The 23,997-nt window shown below is 44.9% G+C and overlaps 1 protein-coding gene across 2 annotated transcripts in view; it reads left to right on the forward strand.

Annotated features, from left to right (window-relative positions):
* Positions 1-23,997, forward strand: part of RALGPS1 (Ral GEF with PH domain and SH3 binding motif 1) — a 114,269-nt gene that overhangs the window by 58,392 nt on the left and 31,880 nt on the right. The gene's annotated exons all lie outside the window — the stretch shown is intronic.

The raw sequence follows: 23,997 nt of genomic DNA on the forward strand, positions 1-23,997 counted from the left end.
ATGTTCTCCCGTCACGGAAGGCATAGCCACGGCATTAATGTTCTAATAACTCTGCTGCATCTCCATACTTTGTATGGTTTCTTTAAAACCTTTGGCCAAAGTAGCAGGTGTGCCTTGGAACAGTCAAAGACATGTCTAGCCTTTGGTGGTCCAATAATCTCTACCGGCCTGGCTAATTTCCCTTTGGAGCGGACCAAGTGCATGCGCCTGACTTTTCTGGCCTGGCGTGGTCAGGATGATGTAGCTGGTTATAGACACAATGTTGTTATGTAACCTTCTAAGGTCTTTGACGACCACATTTGTTACAATTAGTATCGAGAAGAACTCTTGAGTCAATGTACCAAAGAGAGGTCCTATCAGACTGGATAGATAGGATCCCCAAGCTGAACGGCTCCCAACGTATCTGAACAGAGGGACTTCCTTTCTCCCATTAAGGGTAATTGATTAATTGCCTCCAGGAATGTGGCTTTTGAAGAGAAACCCACCCTCCCCGGCCGGACCCTGTCTTTGCGCGGGAATATATATATATATATAATATTTTCTATAACATTAGCGTCAATGAGTCATCAATACCCTATTGTTAGGCAGGTACGGCTCCCGTCCCAGACGCGTTTGAAGACCGCAGATAAAATGTTTGCGACGTGATTTTGAAATTCCGTCTGCCCTGAAATTTATAGTGTGGGAAAAATTCATCAAAATCGCCAATAAAACGCTGCGGAAGGTTTATTTATTGATGTCGCCGTGGGGCTGTTTTTACTGAAGGCAACGTTTAGAAAAAACAAGATCGTCACAAAAGGCCCATTCATCACCGGCGCGGAGAAGGTTTGCCTGTTTTTTTTGGAAGAGTTTGGGCTACAATGAAATCTTTACAATCAGGCACAAGGCTGACACAATCTCTAACCTCATCGTGTTAGACCCTTTGGCTTCTGCTGGTAACTTACATAAACGGAACGCCGGCCAACTCCTTTTTTTTTATCCCTTAAGAATATATTTTTCAGAATATTGCGCTGCTTTTTTTTTTTAACCTAGTTGTAGTTTTTTGCCCCATAATATAAAGTTTTCAGGCAGCTGCATATCAGGCGTTTGTATGATTCTCGCTCTGTTATCTGATCCCCGATCTACTAAACGCCCCGACTCCTTATCATACTGCCTGTGGGGAACAATAGAATGGCTCAGTCTTAATCACCCAGCCGGACTCTCTGACTAATGAAAGTCTATGGAGGAACGGACTTCATTAGCATCGCCATAAAGCATCAGCTCAGTGTGGGGTTTGAGCCGGGAAAGTCACCCAAAATATCACATGACCGACAACAATGGCGGCCTGTATGCAGCGCTGGGGGGTTATATTACTGTATATAGCGCTGGGGGTTATTACTGTATACAGCGCTGGGGGGTTATATTACTGTATACAGTGCTGGGGGGTTATATTACTGTATGCAGCGCTGGGGGGTTATATTACTGTATACAGCGCTGGGGGTTATATTACTGTATACAGCGCTGGGGGGTTATATTACTGTATGCAGCGCTGGGGGTTATATTACTGTATACAGCGCTGGGGGGGTTATATTACTGTATACAGCGCTGGGGGGGTTATATTACTGTATACAGCGCTGGGGGAGGTTATTACTGTATAGAGCGCCGAGTATTAGAGGGGTTGCTCGGCTCTACCGTCCCTTTAACGATCTCTTTTAGTAACTGTATTAAGTGCCCCTTTTCAGCATAAAATCATTAACTTTATTTTGGGGTGGAAATGAAGTGTTTGCTTTTTCTTTGCGGTGCAAATTGAGTTAAAGACAAGAATCGCATTAAGTGGAAAGTGATTTATAGGAAGATTCCCAGAATGCCGCGCTGCGTTTACGAGGTCTGCTGGGATTACAAAGCTGTTGACTCATAAGAGGCTACGATCCACCGCAGGTAATGTGTGAGTAATCCGGGTTACCGACGGCAACCGGGGGGTTAAAAAAAAAAAAGAAATAACAGATGCGGCGGAGGCCATTCCTTAATGATCTCAAGAAACAAAAATTAGGCGTTTTGGGGAAAAAATGCGATTCTAGGAAGCAGCAAAACTGAAACGATCATCAGAAAGTTGCGTCGCGAGAAATGATAGAAAGAAAGACCGGAATCTAACGCTAGAGGGTCAGAGGCTGAGGTGGAATGGAAGGAAGTAGATACGTGGAACAGCCTCCCAGCAGAAGTGGTAGAGGGTAATACAGCGAGAGGCTTGTGGCTCGTAAATGAATTCTCACATATAGGAAGAGCCTGAAGTAGCTGGAAATAAACTGTAAATAACTTAAAATTACATCCTTTTTGCTTAAAATGCTTTTTAGTGAAAAGTCCTATTTTTGGCAGCGGCGGCCCCGATATTCTGTGTTCATTCGCAGCCGTAAATCTTTACTGTACTGAGAGAGTGCCGAGTATACCGCCGGCTCGATTCATGTCGTATTAAACCTTCGTTATAATAAATTACCAGGCGCTGGGGAGAAAACATTAACTCTGCAAAAAATGAAATAAAAATATCGTTTTATTCTAAAAAATTTAAGAAACGTGGATATCGTTTTATGCCAAAGGGGTTAAAAGCAACTTCCTGTGGAGAGGTCATCAAGGAAATGCTGCAGCGTTCAAGTGCCCACCTTTCAGATTGATGGATACCCCCCATATGCGTTTGCCCCTCCCCCACCAGGGAACGCCATGGGCCAAAAATGCTCCCATTGATTTAAATGGAAGGGCTTTCCTGACACTAATTGGCTAAACTGACCAATCAATGGCAAGAACTGCCAGTCCATGGAGGAGAAGAGCAGCTGCTGCAGCAGGGCTGCAGCTTCTACCTTAAATTCCTAATTTTTTTCCTTATTCAGAGGACATTAATTCTCCGGGGGGGGGCAGTAAATAGTCCCTGTACGATGCCGGGGCTCATGGCGCATGTTCCATAGATCGCGTCTGATGCACAGAAAGGGGTATATTTGTTTTTTTCATATAAATTCCGTCTTGCGGCCGGCGGCTGTACCATCCCCGCTGCTGGCAGTGTGCTCTGAAAATTAATTTCCTGGGGCTCAGCGGTCCCGTCCTCAAGAATTTAGATGGAGATTCCGGGGCGTTCTCTATGTAAAGGCATTCGCTATGAAAGCAGTTTGGGCGCGCTGTCGCTATGGAAACACGCAGAACGCCAGTACAGATCCATGCGCGGACAGCAGATATTATAGCGCGATATAGAACTCGATAAATAATAATAATAATAATAATAATAATTAAGTGCTGAGCAGCGGAAGCTACAAAGTATCCTAAAAATATTAAATTATATTAAAAAAAACCCAAATATCGGTATATTTTAAGACTCGTGTTTTTGTCTGCCAATCAGACACGGGATTATGATGTCATACCAAGGGGCGCACACGATTTTCAGTTGTCTTATATTAAAAGATTTAAATCAGCCCCATCTTAATCACATAGAAACCCAGAACCTGCTGGCAGATCGGCCCCCATCCGGCCCCCGTCTAGTCGCCCGTTTCTCCTGCTGTAACGACTCAAACCTTAATCAGTCGTTGGTCCCGTCTTAGATTCAGGAGCCGTATGTCTATACCATGCATGTTTAATACCCTCACTGTATTACCCACCACCTCTGCTGGGAGGCTGCTCCACTTATCTACTACCCCCATCAGTAAAGCAACACTTCCTTACGTTACCTCTAAATACGCAGCAGATACTTGTGAATGATACACAGACGGGGATACTTCTGTTTACTTTTGTTTGTTTGCTGAAGATACTCTGTAGCCGATATAATCTGGCCGGGGTCTCATATTGTTTTAGGATTATCTGCATCTGGGTGCTAAATAAATACCCCTCGATATGTAGGGGTGTGGCTAGAGGTGGGTCTGTGCCTTTATACCCTATTGCGGGGTATTTGTGTAACTGGGTGGGGCATTAAGAAGAATAATGGGGCCCGCATTATTATTACCCCAAACTCAATATTTAATCGGGATCAAAAGAAAGGACCGTGCTACGGGTGGCAGGGAGACTGCTGTGTCCTGCATAATGAGCCCAAATCCACAGTCTCGATAAGAATTGTAAATATTTGTTGTTCTCTTTTATTTCCCATGGGAAGTTCCGAGGTTCTAGCGCAGGGACCTTGGCCGGCGGGGCCGGAAGCCAGGGAGAAATATATTAAGATATTTTGTGGTTTCTTGTTGCTATTCTTCACCCGAGTTTCCCAAACAGTCCTGTGGATGAGCCTGTGTATTATATACCCGAGATTCAGTGACCCGTGGGGGGGTTGTAGGGTGAGTGCTGGTCCGTATCGCGCCCCATTGTCCTGCTGAGCTGATATGCAGTATAGATGAGGATTGAGTATCTGCTCAATCTAAACAACGTACAATCAGGGGTCTCTATCTCTGCGGTGTAATCAGGGGTCTCTATCTCTGCGGGTCGCTGCCTCTGAATCACTGAAAGGAAAGCCCCCTGGATGACAGATGACAGACCGCCAGAAATCTGAGACATATTTAAACCCTGCTTTCCCAGAGACAGTTTGACCTTTGACACCAGAGGTTATATCAAGATAAGAGAGGTCTTTGGATACATGAGAGTTTGGGGCGAACGTCTCCGGGGAGAAGGCTGGGGGGTCCCAAAGACTCTGATATCCAGAGGGGTTCTGCCCCCCCCCCCCGGCACCCATAGCCACCCACAGGGCAATAGACAGCCCCTACAATCCATGCCGGGGTAGTTGGGAAAGCAGCAGTCGCACGTTCTGGGTCTGTAAAGAATTTGCTCTTTTGCCAAAATAAACTCCGCATCGAGCTGCCGTCTCCCTCCTATCTGCAGCGGAGATAACGGCGAGCCGTGGCTGCACCAGACGTCCCGATCGTACGGATCCGGGTTTAATGCCCCGGGTGAATCCGCGTCGATTCCCCATTCCCTGCGTGACAATCACTAGAGCAACAAGCACTAATCGGATCGAAAGCTCCCAGGACTATCTCTTTCATATTGTAAGCACTTTTCAATGGGGCTCTCTGCGCCGTCTGTATCTGTTTTAGATTCTAGGTTTGGGGAGTGGGACTCTCTGCGCCGTCTGTATCTGTTTTAGATTCTAGGTTCGGGGAGTAGGGCTCTCTGCGCCGTCTGTGTCTGTTTTAGATTCTAGGTTCGGGGAGTAGGGTTCTCTGCGCCGTCTGTATCTGTTTTAGATTCTAGGTTCGGGGAGTAGGGCTCTCTGTGCTGTCTGTATCTGTTTTAGATTCTAGGTTTGGGGAGTAGAGCTCTCTGCGCCGTCTGTATCTGTTTTAGATTCTAGGTTCGGGGAGTAGAGCTCTCTGCGCCGTCTGTATCTGTTTTAGATTCTAGGTTTGGGGAGTAGGGCTCTCTGCGCCGTCTGTATCTGTTTTAGATTCTAGGTTCGGAGAGTGGGACTCTCTGTGCCGTCTGTATATGTTTTAGATTCTAGGTTTGGGGAGTGGGACTCTGCGCCGTCTGTATCTGTTTCAGTGCTGTTGGACCAGTGTTAGTAGATACAATGTAAATGAGGAAGAGAACCGGCTTCATCGCAGGTTAAATAATCTCCGCGTCCGAATGCGAGCCGCGTGTTAATTGGAAAGTAAACGGCGTCTGTGTGAGTGACAGCCCTCGCAGTTTGTCCCCAGCATTGCTCAGATTCTTTAGCCTCGTACTGGGAGTCCTGCCGCAAATAGCCGCCGGCCGGCAGCGGGGGTCCCCGCGGTGCCATCAGGCTGGCTTTTTCCTTGGGATTTGTCCTTAACCACTTAAGTCCCGGGACAGGGAATGCCGTTCACCCCCCCAACTCGGGGTTAGTTGTTTAAAACACCCACAAGTCACCGTGCACAGCAACCGGTGTGCTAGTGGACTCCTCGGGTTGCCATAGCGACAGCAGCATCACTTGGATGAGCCATTTAACGCTTTGGATGCTGGCGCAACCCTCTGGCACATAAAGGGTTCTAGTTACATCGACCCAGGAAAGTTTTATAAATAAGCCAACCCTGAGCCTTTATTATCATTTTAATGACCCGTAACCTGCCCCATTTACCCGAAAACCGCCCCTTCCACCCCGAGATTCCCCGGCCACATCCCGTATATACTCATTAAAAGGAGAATAAGCCCCACAGCGGAGCACTGGCCCTGATTTACTAACCGTGCCTAGAGGCTCTGCCGGAGGTGAAGGGTTAATGACGTTTCCTCTCACCTGTTCTTACCGGACTCTCCCAGTCCTCCCCGGCGCTAATTGCAACGAAAACATCGGTAATTTGCGTGTCACTTGGCGTTAGCACCTAGCCTTCCAACACTTAGTAATCACCCTACAAAGCAGTAGTCAATACCTGGAGTGTCTTACCTGCCTCCGCTGGGAGAGTCCTTTGTTCTCTTCAAGCGCAGGATAAAACCATTTCTTCAGTTGTTATTTTTTTTTGTTATTGATGCAGAAAGTTGCCGTTTTCCAGAAAACCTCCCAAGCAAAAAAAAAACAAAAAACTTCCAAAATCTGCCCAAACTTTTTCTTTTCTTCCCATAAAACAAATAATGTATCGATTTTCCTTCTTCTCCTTCTTCTCCTTCTTTTCTTTCTTTTCGCTGATTTCTCTCCTGCTACTTTGTAACAGTTTGCGGGGGTTCAGTGCCTTCTCTGCCCCCTCGCTCCGGACGCCGGTTACCTGCTCTCCCCATGCGCTGCGATTCTAATTTCCAGAAACCATCTTCTCTTTCTTAAGAGCCTTATTTGAACTTCAGCCTCTCTTGTGGTGAAATTACATGCTGGGGAGGGGGGGGGGCAAAGGAAGAGGGGGGGTAAAAAAAAAAAAAAAGAAAAAGTAAGGGGAAAGTTACAAAAAAAGAATGCTAGGAAGCCCTCTGGTTGGACGAGACGTTTTTCCATCCACTCCCACTGAATGCTGAGAGATCCACCAGCAGGAGATACCATCCGAGCGCCTGCCTCCCCCCCTGACCACAAACACTGGGGGCCGGCCGTATCAGGACCTTAACATGATGATGTCATTGCTCATTTGGCATGCAGGACGCCCGCCCCTCGGTTTCCTGGCAAGCCGAGTGAGCCCATGCTAGCGTCGACCTGCGCGATGAAAGATATTCAGTTAAACCCCTTTTTTTTTTTCCTCCCCAGATTGTCCTCCTGGCACTCGGTGGGTTAACAGAGTTTTAAGGCGCTTTAAGCAACTTTAGTAAAGAGGACACCCTTTATTATATGTCTGGAGCACATTAGATTGCGAGCTTTTGAGGCTAGCGAGGTCCCGGCAGATCATTTTATCTCACTTTTTTTTTGAAAAGCGAGGTCTGTGAATGAAAAATAACGCGGCGTCTAATATTTCTAAATCCCACGATAAATATTTGGGTTTTTTGTAGCCGGTAGGAGTCCTCGGACTGATAGATCCGGGCTTTTTATTTCCAAACAAAGGATTGCAACATCATTCATCATAACAACCCAGATAGTCTCGCACGGTTTTTCCTCCCCGATAGGAATCTGTGTCGCTCTCTTGAGTCTTTCCAACCCCTATGCCGTTTTATAGATTCCCCTTTAACGCTGGTAACTTGTACACGTGCCGTTTAGTCGATGAGACTCGTGTGTGTGTAGGTGATAGAATGAATTTGAAGGAGAGCCTCTGTTAGGGTTTGCGGACCTTTTTAAATTATTGATAAACTGGACGGGGGGGAGTTCTGGATTTGGTCAAAAAGCACTATTTATATGTTGTCTACGTCCCGGTTGCCGTGCGGTCTCCGGTTAATCCAGCCGGGGGGGGGGAGATAATCAGTGGAGGAAATATCGGTGTCCCGGCTGAAGTTGGCTTTGTTTGCGTTGTAACTGGGTCAGGTCCTTTAAACCATCTCCTTTCAAGCGCTTTAATCACTTAAAGGGAAGCATGAAAGCCGGCGGTCCCTTTACATTATTCGCGGTGTCCACCTAGCTAATCTGCAGACCCCCCCTCCGTATGCATTTGCCCCTTCCCCCACCCCATGCAGGGGTCTATTGAGACCCCTGAGTGTTCCCCCTGATTTTAATGCTTTCCTGCCACTGATTGGTTGGTTGGTTCAAGCAATCGGTGATGAAAATGTTCAGATCACAAAGCGGAAGCTTGGCTTGTTCGGGGGGCTCCATGGGTATAAAAAAAAATGAAAAAAAAAAAAAATAAGAATAAAAAAATGAAAAAGTTTTCATTGTAGAAAACTCAGCGATTTTTCAGAAAGTCCACGTTACACGCAGCGCATTATAATTTGTGTCCTTCAAATACGTGGCATGGCTTACAATACTAATCTTCCCAACAGCCAAGGAGATCTTTAGCGTCCATGAGGTTGGGGTTATAATTAAACAATATATAGATACTCTCAAGTTTGGTTTGTATACAATAATGTCCGATAAAAAAAACAACTAAAAGATATAAATGTAAAGCCCCAAAACACGGAAGAAAAGGCTGATTTCGTTAAAGTTCACCTTTAAGCTGCAGCTAGACGATGATGAGTTATAGGGTTAAGTTCGACAAATACCTGGTTTTTCGCGGGCCCTTGCTAAAGGAGTTTGTGCGGATGTCTCTTTTTGAAGTTCTCTTCTCACCCCTTTGCCCAGACTCTCTATTGACAAAGGGTGGATTCGTAGATGATCTCCCACTTGAGATTTCAAAGAAAAGAACGTCCCTCAAAGGAGAAGTTCTCCCTTCATCCAAGGTGGGATTTCTGGTGACAACAATTTACCGAATGAACATTAAACGTAAGGTGTGGGGGTCACCTAATTATCCTCACAATCTCAGAGAGTTCCACCTTTCCCCTTCCTTAGCCTTTCTGGTTGTGGTGGCCTTTGATACTTTGTTTCTGGTTTATTTTGTATTTAAAGACCAACCAACCAGTTATAAAAAAAAAATATTACAGCTTATTAAAAAAGCTCCTCTCCAATAAAGGTTCTGGTAAATCTCCACTTTTGTCCAACCGGCGAGTGTAACTTGCGTAAAGGGTAGTCCTTTTTTGGCCGTGTCCTCTAAGCCATCTGAAGACCCTGTGGGGAGTCGGGGGCTTGTGTCAAACCTAAAAGTCTTCATACCGTGCAATGAGAAGAGACACGATGAACCCTACCTCACTGTTTTGACCCTTTTTGAGAATAACTGTGGAGCATTAGATGAGGTCCCAAGTGTTGGAATCATTATGGACCAAAGATGTTCCATAGAACGTCCAGGTGATTTCCCACCAATGTGGTAAACCCAAACTTCTGTCACGGAGTAGACTGTTTCCGGTTGGTTGAAGACAATTACTGGTTCCTGGCTTCTAACAAGAACATCTAATTACCTGGATTGCCGAGCGCTGCGCGTATGCACAGTATACCTGTGTTCGAGTCGGTTGATGTCCGCAGCGTGCGCCCTTTCTTTATTCTTCTCAGGTTTTGTTTATTTTATTCTGTCAATTCTCTAACGTTTTGCTTGTAGTTACCAAACCTGGAAGCAATCCATGGGTGTCTCCCGCAAGCCGCAAACTCATCCTTCGGTGCAGTTTACGTTATTTAATCAGAGCCTCGGCTTCTGTACTCAAGGATTCCATTAAATGAGCCCTCGGGCCGTGTTCAGCACAGTAGTCACACAGAAATGGGAATATTTTTCTAAATTAGTTAATTTAGCCATCGTGCGTTTGTGTAACTTCAGATCCGTCTCTTAATACAGACTTTGTCGTCATGAAACGTCAGTCCCGTCTTCTCTTAGCTGTCTTTAGGTGTCAGTCATGGTCTGGAGAACTTGAGAAAGCACGTTGTTGCCCTTCTTAACCTACTGGGCGTCTTTCAGAAATGAATCGAACCTCACCATTCAAGTTTTTTTCCCCATAAAAATTTCTATTAATTAAATGCAATCCGCGTATTTAAAAAAAAAAATGCTTCACGCAAACCACAACAGACGTGGCGGTATTACATCAGCTGCTTGACATCTGTCGGCACCTGCCTGCTGAACGTTCACCCAACACATTGTTACCTGTGGGCTCAATTTAGCGGGAAATCACTCATTTTATTGAGCCGCGTTAAGGTCTTCCCTCTCCCATTCGTCACTCCGGGAGACGACCGAACCCATCTGTTTTTGGACAGAGAGATTCTAAAACGTTTCAAGATTGGATCTGGATACATTTGTCAAGTCTGAGTATAAGACCCCATGAACGACTTTGACGTCCACCATCTTGACCTCCAGATACCTCTCCTGACCCGTAGTTTAACATTTCGATGTACTAAGAATTAACAAATAAAAGTCGTCATGATTCATGTTTGTCCAGGTTCCTACAGAAAAACCTGACAATGGACCCGTTGCTACATCTCAAACAAAGCGTTAGGGTGTTCCCCGACGTGGCACCGTGGTTGTGTTGTTTTAGCTGGCATGCTAGGTCATGCCCGCCTGGCACAGAGGACGCCTGGAGATTTCAGAGATTAATCTTCTCATGCAACTTGTGTGTTTTACGAGCTCAGCTGTTATTCGGTCCTCTTAGAAAATCGCTTGTGTTTCGGCGTCTGGTTCTTTGAGAATATTAACCATAATTTCCTAAAAACCAGTAAACTCAGAATTTCTTCTGAATACGTAAAAGCCGTACATCTCGGTAGACTTCTCCTGGTGGTTGGCCATTACCCAGGATCCTTTGACTTGTCACAAGCCTTGAATTTTGTAACATTCTATAGGAAACATCGGGTGGAATGTTATTGTTTCCTTATTGTCTCATTCAGGGGAGGAACGTTCTCCCGCTTATATTCGATCAAGTTCAAGCCACGTGTTATACCCGTGAACAAGATATATAATATACGGGCGAATATCGTTTCTGATGGTCTTCTCCGAGCGGCAAGGGTCTCGCGCCAGTCGCAGGAGGCGAGCGGTGGGGTGAAAGCCCAGCTGCCATGCATGAGATTGTCGTTGGCACGGCCATCTGGGAAGGGTTTGGCTGCTAAGGCGAGGAAGTTTGGCTGCCGCTCGGTGTCAGAACCTCGTGTGAGAGACGACTGAATGGATCGGAGCCTGGAATTGTTTGGGCAATCCTGAGAAAATCTCCGGATGAATCATAGTAATGATTTCCAGAGCGTGCGTTATGTACCCAAAAGTTTGCTGCCGTGAACGAGAAATATTCACGACAGAAATAAGAGTTCTCTTGGCTCATCAAGAGAGGCCTAGCCAAGAACGGCTGAAGTCCTCATTATTGGACAGCCCTCATAATGACAATTTCCTCGTATTTCCTCGTATTTCCTTATTATTTCCTTAGAGTTTAGATCTTGGTGTCATGGGGCCGTCGCCGGCCGGCTGAGACGTACGGCAGTGGGATGCATGTTACCGGTCGCAGCCTCTGATACCTCTTTGAAAGCTGAGGTCTCGGCAAATAATTTCCCCCGTTGATACAGTAGCATTTTGTAAAGATCAAAGAAACCGGGGGGATCTCCCAAACGCCGTTAATTGCCTGTGAATTCATCCCGAAAACACGACCTTTTCATCCACTCGAAGTAGGGATACAAAAGGACTCGAGAGAGCTTCAGGAATACAATGCCCTCTAAGACAATGGCGTATAATAAAGAGAGGAGAGCTGGCAAATGTGTCTGTAATTAATCAGACGCGGGGTTCAATGGATCAAAGAGAGCAAAAACAAACGCGAGCGATGACACTGGCAGGGAAGGGTTAAAAATTGCTTCTAGTTTGGAATTCAAGAGCATGGGATTTCAGCTTTTTGGGTTTTTTTATGAGTCGATGGAATTGCATTTTCCCCACCAGTTGTATTTCCATCAATTACCTCTTTTGTTTCTTTTCTGTTAGGAGCCCAAACTCCCCCGACCCCGGCTTTGTCATGTAGACTCCGTGGGCACGACTCGCTCGGGTCTGCGCCTCCTGCCAACTCACGGGTTCAGTGGTGAGACGCCTTTCAAGCTCTAAATTGATTGGCCGTTGGAGGAAAATTACCCGAGGCTTGTTCTCCAGATAGAAACATTCGGCAGACAGAACGGGGGGAGAAACGGCAGAATAACATATTATATATTTCCCACTCTGAAACAGCTCAGCAATTTCAACGCCTCGGCTGCACTTGAAATGAAACCGACGTTGTTAATTTCTCTCCTGTAATATAATTTCAGTGTTTTCCCGTATATGACGACTGCCAAAAATAGTTATGTAGAAAGGGTGATAGATTACAGAGCAAACGTTCGGGGTTTTAACATCAATAACCAAGTCGTCAAACGGGGAGGACGCCTTCCATCATTTCGGGCTGCTTTGGGATAACGTGCTGTGAAATGATTGTTACCCGCCCGGGACGTTTTTCTAGAAAGCTCAGATTTAATTTAACATTTTTCAAATAAAAAAAAAAATGGCGTTGTTCACTTCGTGATCCAGGGCGGACAACTGGGTCCTGGAGCGGCAGCGACCGCAGGGTTACCCGGACCATAACCTGGGGCTTTAGAAGGGTCTATGTGACCTTGATATTTTCCAGCCAACATCAAAACCATTAGATTGTCCTTTTTCGTAATACAAAGCGTCTTATAAATAAACCTCCCCGCTTCGAAATGCGTTCGACAAGTCATGACAAAGTCAGCCGGGTGATCGGTGCGAGCGGCGGGGCGAGAGCCGTGAAAACATTCTCCGGTGAGTCACGATCACGGTGAGTCATGCTCGAGAAAATAAAAAATACGTTCCTAGGACCCCGATAAACAAACCAGCGTAAGGCTTGGTATTAATGACACTCACTGACCTCTGACCCTACCTGTTGGAGCGCGACGTGTTCTAACCGCGTGCAACTTTTATTATTATTTTTTATTCAAATCCAGTCTGAGAAAGAAAAAAAGAAAACAATTAAAATGTGGGTTTTTTTTAAGTTAATTTGGATGGATTTTCTAGCAGTTCTTTTTTGTGAGTTTTTCTCACTTTGGTTAGAAAATCGCACCGGCCGCGTACCTCTCAGAGGGGTGACACCGGCCGTCTTTATATAGATTTTACTGTAAACTCCACGCAGGAATGTGAGTTTTTTTGGTCCAATCCGTAAATTGAGTGATTATATTTTTTGAGAATGCAACCGTAAAATTAAATATTGTCCCATTTCAGATTATTATCCTAATTTCTACATCTACATATAACATTTCATTTTCTTTTAAGCATTAATATTAAAAATATGTATGCTGGAGCCGCCATCTTGCCTCCCCAGTATATGGTTTAAATCGCCTCCTCACCATCAGATATCTGTGATAATAGCGTTACGGAGGGACCTGCGCGGCTGGAAACGTGACGGGTCCCCACTTTATTTTGGAAAATTATCAGGTTCCCCCATATCCTGTCCCGCTGACCTGTGACCTGTACTTCCTGTCTGCATGGGGTTCCATTCCCCTAGTATCGATATGAGATATGTCATTCCATTCGGGAGCCGTTGTGATTTTTCTCGGCCTGCTCTGCGGTATTTCAGAGAGGTTCGTGAAACGTGCGTGAATCTTATCAGGGAATAGATTTAAAAATAAATATACCTTATCGTCTGGGAGACGTCTATGGCGTGAAATGTGTAGGAGAGCACTTGAAAGTGTCAGAACTGGCTCTTTGCATGCTCTTCATTGTGACGGTCAAGGTCACGGAGCCCACGAGACGACCTCAGCGACTGTAGAGATGCTGGGTCCAAGGACGCCCTTTCATCGGGGAAAATAGACAGCTGCTGGGCGCCCTCTGGAGATGTTTATGGTGCTGAATGTTTAGGAGACCACTTGAAAGTGTCAGAACTGGCTCTTTGCATACTCTTCATTCTTACGGTCAAGGTCATGGAGCCTGCGATACGATCTCGGTGACGGCAGAAATGTTGGGTGATTTCAACAATGGCCACGCCGTAGAAGACTTTCCTATATGAGCTCTGCGAGCACACCTCGTGAATGAAGCATGTGAGGGTGTCTTGGACAACCCAAAACTTATTTTGAGATTTAATACAAGACTTTAGGAATTATGTGTATTGACGCAGTGAAGATACCTAAGGATTTCCCTCTAAAAACCTCTTTACTGTTTTAAGGTGGTCCGAAGATCTCCTTACTATGTTGTCTTCCCACCCAAAGGTGTACGGGGGCAGCAAAACTCCATCCTGTTGAGTCTGCATTGAAGACTTTAAAGTAAATATTCCTGTAGGTTTTCTTTTTTTATTCTAATTTTCTAAATAAATGCTGGACCTCAAACCTGGACCTCCACACCATCCAGTTGGACCTCCAGGTTTTCCAGTTGGACCTCCATGGTCTGAGACTAAAACATGCATTCAAAATGTCAGCTGTATCCAAATACAATATCTCAAATTCTTCTGTCCTTTATGAAAATTAAAATTCCTCCCAAATATACCCTCTCACCTCTCTGAACACAGGAGTCCAATCTATCACGCTACTCGCAAGCCTCTGCTGTCCTTTCCTGATTAACATTCCGCTGTCCGCTCTCTCCCACGTATTTTCACCCAAACGTCAGCTGCTGCATTCATCTAACTCAACGCACCTCATTTATTTTTCCCATTCTTTTTCCAGAACCTACATGATTCCCACTCATTACTTGTATGTGTCATCTAGAAGAAGACCAGATATACAGAGCGGTGAACAGGGTCAGGGGCTCCCTCCGCACATGGTTAGGTGGGCTATACCTTGGAATGAAAAAGAGACATCTGAGGTCCTGGAAGAATATGTAACTTGTTCATCCTTTTATGTTGACCCAATAAAACGCTCAACGTCCCTGAAAATTTCTAGACATCCAGCCGGGATTAGCCCATCACAGCTTGGGTGACTTCCTAATGGCGCCAACCTAATGGCGCCAATAACGGCCCTTATGGAAACCTTGACTTATCAGGAGGTAAAAATACTCTAAAGGAAGTCACCTGTATTCAAGCAGGGATTCCAGCTGTGATATAACCATTTACCCCGACACCCTGAGATTGGGGTAAAAACCCCCCAGAAAATCTGCCCATTCATAGAAAGAGCATAAGATTGAAGAGAATGGCTTCCAGATCTGCAGGCCAATGGACTTCATTCCTAACCCTCGTTTACTGGCCGCGTGGTCATATGTATGTATTACGTAGGTTATGGTATTGTTGTTCTGCGGAGACCGGGGCGCCCCGTGTCTGGCTGTGGTCTCCGTGTACAGGTGACCGGGATGGCGTCTGGTACGATCCTTCTCGCTCTGCCTGTCCCTCTGCCACGTATGCACAATGTTTGCGTGGAATAAAATCCGTTCCGTCTCCTTCCCGATCGCCCTTCCTTCCTAGAAGTGAGTTTATTTTGTCTGTCCTCCCTTTGCCGCGGGAGTCCCGGAATTCGTGTCCGGTACCAGCTGTTAAAAACATCCATCCGTATTTTTTTTTTCTTCCGTTGTGCGGCCGCCAGCTTGGGAATCCGGCGAGAGAGAGCATTTTATGGCATAGAATGTAACCTTTTACAAAACACGTGAACATGTAGAGCTCATACCTTACGTATTAACCAAATGGTCACCCTGCGTAAAGGAAGGCCCCGGGGATACTTTTTGTTAAGCAGGAACATTGAAATTGGTCATTTTAACAGAAAAAAATAACGTGCAGAATTAAGAAATAATAAAGGTTATGTATAATGTAGGACCCCCTAACGCTTCTGGTGTTTTACTGTATACATCGCTGGGGGTTATATTACTGTATACAGCGCTGGGGGGTTATATTACTGTATACAGTGCTGGGGGGTTATTACTGTATACAGCGCTGGGGGTTATATTACTGTATACAGTGCTGGGGTATATTACTGTATACAGCGCTGGGAGTTATATTACTGTATACATCGCTGGGGGGTATATTACTGTATACAGTGCTGGGGGTTATATTACTGTATACATCGCTGGGGGGTATATTACTGTATACAGTGCTGGGGGTTATATTACTGTATACAGCACTGGGGGTTATATTACTGTATACATCGCTGGGGGTTATATTACTGTATACAGCGCTGGGGGGTTATATTACTGTAAACAGCGCTGGGGGTTATATTACTGTATACAGTACTGGGGGTTATATTACTGTATACAGCGCTGGGGGGTTATATTACTGTATACAGCGCTGGGGGTTATATTACTGTATACAGCGCTGGGGGTTATATTACTGTATACAGCGCTGGGGTTTATATTACTGTATACAGTGCTGGGGGGGTTATTACTGTATACAGCGCTGGGGGTTATATTACTGTATACAGCGCGGGGGGGTTATATTACTGTATACAGCGCTGGGGTTATATTACTGTATACAGCGCTGGGGGTTATATTACTGTATACAGCGCTGGGGGTTATATTACTGTATACAGCGCTGGGGGGGTTATATTACTGTATACAGCGCTGGGGGGTTATATTACTGTATACAGCGCTGGGGGTTATATTACTGTATACAGCGCTGGGGGTTATATTACTGTATACAGCGCTGGGGGATATATTACTGTATACAGTGCAGGGGGTTATTACTGTATACAGCGCTGGGGGTTATATTACTGTATACAGCGCTGGGGGGTTATATTACTGTATACAGCGCTGGGGGTTATATTACTGTATACAGCGCTGGGGGTTATATTACTGTATACAGCGCTGGGGGTTATATTGCTGTATACAGCGCTGGGGGTTATATTACTGTATACAGCGCTGGGGGGTATATTACTGTATACAGCGCTGGGGGGTATATTACTGTATACAGCGCTGGGGGTTATATTACTGTATACAGCGCTGGGGGGTTATATTACTGTATACAGCGCTGGGGGTTATATTACTGTATACAGCGCTGGGGGTTATATTACTGTATACAGCGCTGGGGGTTATATTACTGTATACAGTGCTGGGGGATTATATTACTGTATACAGCGCTGGGGGTTATATTACTGTATACAGCGCTGGGGGTTATATTACTGTATACAGCGCTGGGGGTTATATTACTGTATATATACATACAGTAATAAAATATATATATATAAACCATATAAAATATCTTTGTAAATAGACCCAATTAGGTAATCCAGTCTGTTCTCAGCGCCAGTTAATTTGTAGAAGATAATCTTCACCTCCTTCCTCTCCCGATCAGGTTTGAGGTCCGCCGCGCGGGTAACGCTTATCGCAGGCCGAGTACAGGAGATATAATGTTACCCTGCGGATAATCAAATCAGAAGGGGGGGAACAATGCGTATCATTCATAGCTCGCTAGCAGGTAGCCGAGGCGCGGGGGGCCGGGGTCTTAATACTCCGCTTGTTTGCAGTCAACTGCGTCGGCCAAATTATCCGCCGCTAAAATTCACCTACAGCCCAATTATGTTTTGCCAAAATTCAGTGTTTGTTGCTTTTGATTTATTTACATCCCTGGGGAGTCGCTCTGTTTTTGTTTTCTTGGTTACGCGCTCACTTGGCCCCCGCAGAACAGAAACGGGGCCAGAAATGTCTAAGACTCGATGTCAGAAAAGAAACGGCCGATGCGGCCAACGTCTGATTCTCTAAATTGAAATGTTTTCATTTTCACGAAGTTTGGGCCCCTAGGACCCCCATCAGGATGAAATTTAGGATCGAGTTCCCCTATGGAAACCACGTCTGTCCGAACGAGTCGCTCCATTGCTGCGATCGGCCCCCGGGCTTTGGAATATTACGTTAGATTAATTAAAAGGAGCTTCACAACGAGTTGTTTGTCCCGGCAGAAAGCGGGAGGTCGGATCATAGTAGTTATTTTTTATTTTATGGTCGCAGAAATCTTTCCTTACAACAAAAAATGGTAAAAAAGGGTTTCCGATCCGTTCCGAAGCTGCCAGTTAGACGGGAGATTTCCCGTTGGAATCGGGGGGGGGGGCGGCGGATTAATTCAAATGTCAAATGCAAATCAGATGCTTTCGGGATGACATCCGGAATTCTCTGTCTGCAGGAATTCTGAAAGATTCTGTATTTAACCAATTTGTGTGGAATCTGTTTTTTTTTCTTTTACAGACCCAAACAGCTACTATTTTCTGATGCCTTATGGTTTGTGTTTTATTATAATGATCCCTACAGATCCTAACAATAACCCCAAGGACCGACAAGGACAGGGGCATTACTGACCCAACGGTAACTGAGGGGGGAATTTAGAAGAATAATCCTGCCGCTGTGGGTATATATCCTGCCGTTGTGGGTATATATACTGCCGTTGGGGGTATATATACTGCCGTTGTGGGTATATATCCTGCCGTTGGGGGTATATATACTGCCGTTGGGGGTATATATACTGCCGTTGGGGGTATATATACTCCCGTTGGGGTATATATCCTGCCGTTGGGGGTATTTATCCTGCCGTTGGGGGTATTTATCCTGCCGTTGGGGGTATTTATCCTGCGGCAGGTGCACGAGAAGGTTAACGCAGCGCCTGTTCGTAGTTTAGAGTTTCGTCGGCCAGGATTGGGGAGATTAGAGCGACTGCAACCAGATACTTTTTTGTAAATCCGCAGATGGTTTATGGTGACAGGTAAAGGCTTAAATCAGTGATTTTTCACCCTTTATGAAACCCAGCTGGAATAATCATTAAAAATAACATCCACGGGAACCAGTTTGATTTAAAGTATATATGATACAACAGGCTGACCAATCAATGACCTGGACGTGCAGATACAACAGGCTAACCAATCAATGACCTGGACGTGCAGATACAACAGGCTAACCAATCAATTACCTAGATGAGCTGATACAACAGGCTAACCAATCAATGACCTGGACGTGTGGATACAACAGGCTAACCAATCAATGACCTGGACGTGTGGATACAACAGGCTAACCAATCAATGACCTGGACGTGTGGATACAACAGGCTAACCAATCAATGACCTGGACGCGTGGATACAACAGGGTGATCCATACCTCCATGTTTCTGTAATATGACAGGCCAACCAACCTTTACCAGAGACACTTAGAATCGCTTGTGTTTACTGGGGCAGGAGGACCGACCGGTGTCAGAGTTCGGGGGCAGACAGGAGAATCCATAACGAAGAAGAAGAAATATTTGAGTTATTAGAGTAGTTAAGTTTTTGGTCACTTTACATTAAAATCAGATTCCGTTAAAGGTAAAGGATCACTTTTTGTGAGCCTTAAAATTTAATGTGACGACCCACCTGAAGCTGCCCCCCCCCACAGACAGATTTTAATTCCTTTCCCAATAATTAGACCCCCCCCTCCACACTGGCCTCAACTAATTCCAGCTCCGGAGCCTCTAACGAGGGAGGCTGGGAACAGAGACGGGCTGTACGCCGCTCCGCTACGGAGCTTTAATCGCTCCTGTGCTAACAAGGGATTAATCCATGCCAAGTGCACTGATCTGCAGAAAAAGTCTCTCTTTTTTGTCGCTGGCGCATTGTACTTTCAGGAATACTCACTCATGCACCAGCGCTCTCTTTTCAGGCTGCGCGCTTTGTTTTTGGTCTCTTACAAACACAGGCATTAGGCCGTTTTGCTTGTTATTGTTAAGGTCTGGTGACCTTGATTAACCATACCCGATACGGTCAACTGTCCGCTTCCACATACGGCTTGATTACTCCAAGTTCGACGAGCGGGACCGGTATGTACCCCCTTATCACTCGCTCACCACGTCCGAAATGCAAAAAATGGTACATAGGGGCCAATACAATACAATATTACGTTATTTTCCCCCTCTAAAACGCTTGGGGTTTTTGGTTTTTTTTTAAATAGATTTTGTTTTAGAAAAAAAAAAAAGTGTTCTTCTTAGCATGAACACTATTACCCTAAAAATAGTTGGTTTAAGGTTGGCTCCTCTTCAGCCGTGAACTGATTAATTGGTTTCTATGAATTGAATTAAAACATTGATGGACTTGCTGTCTACATGCGGTCGAGTAGATTCTAAATTCTACTCCAGCAACTGGCAAGAAAAGTGCTGACACGGGCGCTATCATCGTGCCTTTGTTTTTATTCCTGTACTAATGTAACGGAGTTAAATCTCTCCAGCGTCACGGACACTTTCTCAGAGAACACGAATGTTAGAGTCATTACGGCTTTAAAGAAAAAAAATTCTACGAGCGGCTCAGGAAATCAAAGAATAGAAATGAAGGATGAGATGTTCTAATAAATCCGTCTGGATCGGCCCTTCGCTCGGGTTCTTGGACGTCTTCTCCTGGGTTCTACCTTACGGACTGTGACCTCCATCATGTCTTTTTGTTAGGTCTTTCAGCCAAGTAACTACCCAACCTATGAGACCCCCAAAGTGTAACGGTCTTGGCTCTTAAATAGATGTGGGTGACACGAGTGCACCAATGTAACGACGGTATGGAGTCATAAAAGATTGAATTCCAAGGAGGTCAGTGGCTATCATGTTGGGTATTTACTGACCACCCTGAGCTGCTGCATAACTTCTTGGGAAATCCAGCTGTCCATCATACTTCCATGACTCCAGCCTTTCAGAAAATCGCTTACCGCTCCGAGGCATGATTCTGTATCAACGTTTGTAACAATCGGGTTCCGTTACATTGTTATAACATCATTTATTGATCGCTATTCATAAGGCCTTGGGTGACCATGTTGACCCATCAAGTAGTCCACCTTTGGGACGGCAAACGGATTGTTGACCAAAAAAAGAAAGTCCCCCCCCCCAAATACTGCAGTGATTACATTGTATTTCCACTCACTGGTCAGATAAGACTGGCGCTGGTCGATGTTAACAAACTTAGAGCGGAACGTATAAACAGACATCCCTGTCCTTTTCTGGAGCTTGCGATACACGGACCCCGCGGCCGCCTCGCTCTCTCTCTCTGCATCTCCCTCGCTAGACGAAAACAGCTGGCGTTTTAATCAGAGTGAAGGTTTAATAAGCATCTCGAGAGAAGGGAAATAAACAAACCCCATATAGTCCTTAAACTGTTTACTTAGGAAAGCTTTAGGGTCCCTTCCAGAAAGTCTTTTAAGAGGGTTTTTTGGGCAGAGTTTCCGAGTTGACCTCCGGCAGCGGCTGTTGTGTTTGTGTAGCAGGCGAGGGAATCTGATTGCTTCGTTTTGTTCACAAATGTACATTTCACGCCAATATGGCACAATCATGATTGATGGAGGAAGCCTAGAGGAGCTATGCAGGGGGGTAAGAAACAGGAGTGGAAGTGTCTGCTTGAGTGGAAGTGGCAGCGCATGGCTTTGTGGTGGGTTGGCACAGCCAGTGGTGGTTTCATATTTAAATAGGGAGCCCCATATGCAAATGCAGGTGGTTAAGCTGTTTAGTAGAATTGCAATTTGATGTTACCCCGGCCTGGTAGCTTCAAGTAAACCAACGTTCATTTAAGGTGGCAAGGTGGACCTTATCTACGTTAGTTGGATGAAGAAGAGCGGGGTGCAGCATCTGTTACATTGTTGCATGTACATCTAGCACAGGCTTGATTAACCCCTATCTATACGTCCAGAACTTTAGCCCATAAAGACCAATGACGGCTTGTGCTGTGAGAAGTTACGTTGAGCCTTGAAGACTCTGTGCCGTAATGGCACGTCCTACATACTTACCTTCAGTGTCTCTGACGGATCTTCTGTAGGAGGCTGGAAGCCAGACGATGATATTTAATACTCGGATTCTGATTACAAGACCCGGCTAACGCTAGACAAGTACATGCACAGCTGCCGGTAACCCCATCATTAATAACGTTTTAAGCGGAAAACCTTTCCTCCCTGACTATCCTTCCAAACCACAGTGTTTTTTTACTCGTTTTTTACAATTCTCTTTCTTTATTCACGAATTTTATTACGGAAAAAGTTAACCTCTGACTGCTGAGATCAAGCACAGTTTTGGAAGCGCGTCCCCGGGGGCGAGAGATTTCTTTTCTTTTCACGTCAGTTAAAAACCCAACTTGTCACAGTTCTGGCCAAAAAACGCGAGGCTTCTGGGGTAGATTCTGCTTCTGAGCTAACATACAAAGAATGAGGTTTCCGCTTTCAGCCTTCGAATGCCCAGTCCTATTTTTCCACAGGATAATAGCAAATTAATAACTTGTTTTTCTTTTTTTTTTCTTTTTTTTTATAACTTTTTTTTTTTTTTTTTTTGGATTTGCTGCAATATTTCCCCTTTTTTTCCAAAAATTAAAGGAAATCTTTGCAGTACACCGTGTGCTTTTCTGTTCTACTAAAGTCAGCATAATCATCCCTCCGGTGCTGGAAACAGAGCTAAACTTTTACACTTTACAGTAGGTGAAAGAAGAAAATAAATCTCTCGTGACTCCTGGAGAAATAAACCAATAAACCAAAAAAAGACATTAAATATTATATTATAAATGTAAAATAAACCGAGACAACCTCTGATACAGCCTGAGCTCTAGGGGTTTTATGAAGTGGACCAGATTAATGTCTGATTCAATTGACCATGGCTAAACCCCTAAGGAGTTGACCTTGTGGAGTAGACCTGATGTTGTTATCAAATCCCTGCTTGAATTCAGGTGACTCCATAAACCACATTTTCAAAATCGATGGCAATTCTACTTTCTGTAGATACATTAGAATCTTCTCATGAAGTTTCCAGCTACAATCCATCATTTAACTCCGTTCCAGAGGTGGATAGAGGGCTGGACTGGCGATGGCAGCCCTGGTGTATGTATTTAATATAACTTAGAAATCTTAGATCTTTTAATAATTGTGAAAAAAAAAAATATAACGAATGGGCACTTTCAGTGATTTGGCCGCAACCGAGCGCGATTCCAACGCTATGTAGTAAACTTGTATTTTAAAAGGATTTCTTGCCTTTACTGAAACTTTTCATATTTTCCCCAAGATACCCCGGAGTCATTTGATTTCGTTGACGTTATTGACGGTTAATGACAAGTCGTAACGTACGATTTTAATTTACTGCTCGCCATATGTAATCCTAATCATGGCGAGGACAGGTGGGCTCTGCTAGGAAGCCTTGTAGGGAATACTCGGATAAGTAAAGTATAATTTGTATTTTATAGGAATGGTTTCCTCAGTAGAGGGAGGCAATAACTTATTATTCCTATCGTGTTCCAGGTTTAGTTATTGGATTCAGGCAGGTCCTTTCTAAATGAAATTCCAAGCCAAGTAAAGTCCGCTCAAGTGGATCGATTCAGCAAAAGCTTCCGAGCAAAGTCTTCATTGATGGCCGACACCAAGCCGGGGGCTGAAGGCTGCGTGTTATCCCAAACAGTGACAGATATTTTGGGTTATGGAGCGTTCGAGACTCAAGTGATGATCCTGGGAAATGGATTCCTTCCTGGAGAAGATATACGAGATCTTCTGATAGCTATTGAGAGGAGCCAAGCTTGGAAGATGTCCTCAAGTTCAACTGCAGAATTTACCAGGAATCTTGGTGGACGTTTTGTCTATAGAGACCGAGAACACTCAACGAGCTCAACCTGACATCTGTAAGCTCTGTGGGCAAGTGCTTTGTACGTGTACCTCCTGGTTGAAGAACAGATGGAAAAGAATTAAATGAGCAAAAGACAGAGGTCCAAGTTGACATTTGGAATGAAGGGAATTGTTTCATTGATAGATACATTGTTACAAAACCACCCTGTGCATCTTTTGATGGATTTAATTAAGATGTTGGTGAATTCTCAGAAGAAGGTGGACCTTGGGTGGAACTTCTTGTTGCTCCTGTCCCACCATGCGTTTTTCCAGAGCGATGGCGGTGATCATGTGCCAAGCGTGGCATGGAGCTAACTCACTCTGACAGGTTCAGCTGCCATGAATTCTCCATTAATCAGGAATAAGCGACGCGGAGCAATTAAAGAATAACAAACCTGATTTCTTGACGTTGCGGACCGGAGAGAGAGGAGAAAATCATCAGATCGTTTCTGATTAATTTTCAGGAACAGAAACACTTTTTTTTTGTGGTGGGAGTCGCAGTTATTTAGAAGAAGTGTCACAATAAGCGTAATTACGATGAAGAAACGCTATTTTTGTTTGTTTTAATGTTTAGTGGAACAGCCTCCCAGCAGAGGTGGTAGAGGCTAATACAGTGAGGGGATTTAAACATGCGCGGGATGGACAAACGGCTCCTGAATCTAAGACGAGACCAACGACTGATTAAGGTTTGAGGTTTCCATAGATTGTAAGCTCTTGCCTTCACTTATCTTCT

This window comes from Spea bombifrons, chromosome 8 (assembly GCF_027358695.1).
Source record: "Spea bombifrons isolate aSpeBom1 chromosome 8, aSpeBom1.2.pri, whole genome shotgun sequence".
Classification (NCBI taxonomy): Eukaryota; Metazoa; Chordata; class Amphibia; order Anura; family Pelobatidae; genus Spea; species Spea bombifrons.